The following is a 4,007-nucleotide window of genomic DNA, read 5'->3' on the forward strand; positions in this document are numbered from 1 at the left end:
CGGCAGGAGGAGCGCCACGGGCGGGGTGGGAGGGGGGCGTAAGATGGAGGCGGGTGTGAGGGGAGGGGAGAGGTTTAGGGGAAGAGGAGGGTTTCCCTGGGGCAGGAGATGCCCGACCCCCCGGAGAAGGGCTGCGGCTTAAAATGGAGGGAAAAGCAGCCGGGCAGGCTGCCCACCCGGCCTGGAGAGGGGCAGGGAGCCTTGCCCTGCGGCCTCCATTAGTGTGGCTGTTCCTGGAGATGCCTCATGCCCGAGGAAAGGCACAGCGAGTTTCCAGCCCCTTCAGCGGGGCAAGGAGATGGGGTCTGTTGCATACTCCAAAGTTTCAAGACAAAATACAACAAACCCCGAATTCCCAAATTAAAAGATCCTGGTGTTTTCTGAGACGGGGGCTGAATTCGTTTCAGCACTCCAAGCTGACAGCCCAGGCCCCCACGCATCATGGGATTGCCTTAAAAAAACCACAAGACTTTTAAATGAAGGAAAGAATTAATTACTTCATATAGTAGTACACAGGACTGTGCCGTCCTCTGCTTAAGTAGCGTGGAAACTCATTGTGTAGCCCAAATAACTGGGTGTAGTAAAAGGCTAACGTTCTTGGCATCATGGTGTTTTAGAAGCCCTTGGGTCATCTCTTCAAGGTTTTCTCCTGGGAGTTGGAGGTGCTGGAAGAAGCTGTGTGGAAGTTTTTCACTCTCTGCTGTGAGTGTGCAGCTCAGGCACCACTGTCGGTGCTGGCACGTGGTTTACGAGGTCAGACTTGTTGGCAAGGTCAGCAGAGGACCAGAGCCTCAGGGTGCTTTACTGGGGTGAGGAACAGAATCACTGAATGGTTTGGGTTGGAAGGGAAATTAAAGACCATCCAGTGCCACCCCCTGGGACACCTTCTACCAGCCCAGGTTGCTCCAAGCCCCCTCCAACCTGGCCTTGAACCCCTCCAGGGATGGGGCAGCCACAGCTTCTCGGGGCAACCTGGGCCAGGCTCTCACCACCCTCACAGCAAAGAGGTTCTCCCCCACATCTCATCTCAATCTCCCCCCCTCCTAAGGCTCCCCTCCCTGATCCAGAGTCCCTCCCCAGCTTTCCTGGAGCCCCTTGAGGGACTGAAAGGGGCTCTAAGGTCTCTCCAGAGCCATTTCTTCTCCAGAATCTATGCTCTGAATCACAGCCAAAGCAGGGCTGTCCCCGGCTCTGAGGTTAGACCCCTCAGCAGGCAGAAGGTCCAGTGTTTGGGGTTGTCAGCTCAGCAGGTTAGAGCTGGATTAGGTCCCAGTGTAATCCTCCCTCTTCTCCTCTTTACTCCCCCAGGCTTTCGACAGCAAGGATGGCAGTTCCTGGAGCAAATGAGACCATTAGTTACGATGGAGCAGAGACAAGCGGACCTAGAGCACCGAGTGCTGCTTGTGAGCTGGTTGGTATTTCGGTGTCACCCAACACTTCATGAGCCCTATGTACCCTCTTATGGAAGGCCAGGCAGAGCTGCTAAAGCACCGGCTGTGGTTGTGCAGTCACTGCGGCACGCCATAAATCCAGCTGATGATGACAGGGACACTCCAAACCCTCCCTGCTATTTATTGCCTCTCTGGCTGCTGGCTCTGGGCGAGCAGAGATGTTACTGCTCTGCAGTTTTCAGCCCGTGAGAGGGCAGCACACGGCCGCCGGTAGTTGGCTGGGGGTTTTCAGGTGGTGAAATTAGGGATAATTGTAGTGCCAGGAGAACAGCACCGGGCGAGGGAGCCAACCCTTTGAAACTCCTTCTGAACGTCCCCTTAAATCTTGCCCCAGAGCATCCCCGTTCCAGTGACTAACGTGTGAAACCAACCAGCAGCAGAGTAAAAAGTTACTCGCTCTCTGCTTTTCCCCCTGGATGAAAAGGGTAATGAGCACTGACCCCGACTACGTTTCTGCAGGAGATTCTGAAAATCCTTCATACTGGGCAGGATCTGTATCTCCATCATCGTTCTGCAGCACGGGCCGGTACTGGTTGCTGTAGAACATCAACTCTTCAGCAGTCATGGGTGTGCAGGAATCATAAGATTAAAAACATATTTACAGTTTAATTGGTTTGTTTTCTGATTTTGGAGTCCCTAGGGCACCCCTCAGGTCATTTTTCCACGCTCTTCCCTACAACATTGCAAAACCTGGCATAAAATCAAGACAGCTGGCAAGAGCCACAGCTGATAACTGTGTTGAATAAAGACGTTTGGTTGTCAAGTAGGAATTTTTATGTCTTGGGGTCACCGGCAACCTGGTTTGGTGCAAGTTCACCCTCTTTGGGTGAATTTGCATGAGACTGCAACCTGCTGAGACTGCCTTTCAGGTGTCAGCTCTCAGGATGGGGTTTTTTGTTTGCAACATGACAGTTCATCCCCTGGTTAGCACTAAGTCCTGCTTTACAGGCCCCACAAAGCTGTCACTCATTCTCTGTTATTACCTTACAACTGCTCAAAGCCAGTAGTTGGTAATTTTATGAAGTGAGTCCGGTATCTTTAATAACTCCTTTCCATTTCTCCTTCCAGCTAAGTAACACAGAACTTGCTTTTCCTGGGATAATCCATAGAGATGGACGTTGGGCAATGAAAACGCAAAAGGAAGCCAGGAGCGTGTGATTGTGTTGGAATAGGAGAAGGTAAGAATTTTATATTCAGTGGTATGTCTGAAGTGACTGCTGTTTATGCACCTAACCTTGTGACAGAGCAAAAAGGCTGCCAGGATAATGTTATTACCTGAAAACCTGTTTATTCCCCCTTAAAAATCTCTGAACTGGCAAAGAGGCAGCAGCTCATCACGGGAAGACATGGGGATTCCTCTGTGCTGCGGGGATGTCAGGAGCCAGCAGCTGAAATGTCTGTGTGTCTTGTCACCTCTGCTGATTTCTTGGTCTAAGCACTTGGTCCTGAAAACTGCTGAGTAAATTCCAACTGGTGTTTTACTGGAATGGGCTGGAGGGGTGATCCTTGAGCCCCCCACAAGGACTGTGGGACTGGCAGGCTGGTTCTTAGCCGGTCACTAGGATTTTAGCCTGTTGAAGGGTCCGATGCTGTGAGCTTCAGAGCTCTTTCGACTCTCAGTAACTTTCATTGGGGTTAAAGGTCAGTCAGTACTTCTCGGGAGGAGGCCCTGAGTGGTCTCAGCTTTTAAAATTAATGGTTTTGAGCATGAGAATCTGGCCTGGGAGATTTTAATTTGAATTTGCTATTTTTAGCTTGAGCTTGAAACTGATTCAAATTGGGTTTCTGCCTTCGGTACTGTATGTTACTGTGTTAGAGCCTTCCCTGTTGTTGTTTTTGCAGGCGCCAAGTCCATCCTCCAACTTAGACAACTGTAGCCAATGGACTGAGATCAGGGATGAATTTGGCCAGGGATAATTGAAATGATAAATAAAATTAAATAAAATAAAGATACATAAAGCAAACCTTGGAGCTTGGAATGGCTTCTGAGATTCTGAAAGTAATTTAAGTAATCCAGGAGAAAATATGCAATGAAATCTGTTTTCCATTATTGCATGAGATGGTATGTCTTAAAATTTGATCAAAAACGTTACTTTTATGTGATGAAGATAAGGCAGCTTAAAGTGATACAGAGATCTGGGATCTTTATTTTCAGTGTCATATTTGCATATTCTTGTAGACTTGGCATTATTATTTATTTATTGATTAGACTTGCTCTTCCTATCTTGATCTCACAGCAAGTAAAAATAATTGGTGACTGACTTCTACTTACCAGTGGTATTTTTGAAGGAAGTGGTAGTGAAAGCTTATTATTGATACTGATGTTCCTGCTGGTTTTCTTATCCGAACCCAGGTTTTTGTATATCAACACAGTGCCGTGGTAGAGACCTGATGTTATCTCTTGCCTTGTATTATAGATAAAGTGGTTTGAGTGGTTTCTGAGCTGAATGGCTGTGAGCAGTGACATAGAGAGTTCAGCCATGAGAACACCTACACCCAGCAGCAAGCAGGGCTGGGAGGATTTATTCCCAGGTCTCTCAGTTTTCCCTTCTATGC

The sequence above is a fragment of the Calidris pugnax genome, unplaced genomic scaffold, assembly GCF_001431845.1.
Source record: "Calidris pugnax isolate Ruff unplaced genomic scaffold, ASM143184v1 scaffold243, whole genome shotgun sequence".
NCBI classification, from domain to species: domain Eukaryota; kingdom Metazoa; phylum Chordata; class Aves; order Charadriiformes; family Scolopacidae; genus Calidris; species Calidris pugnax.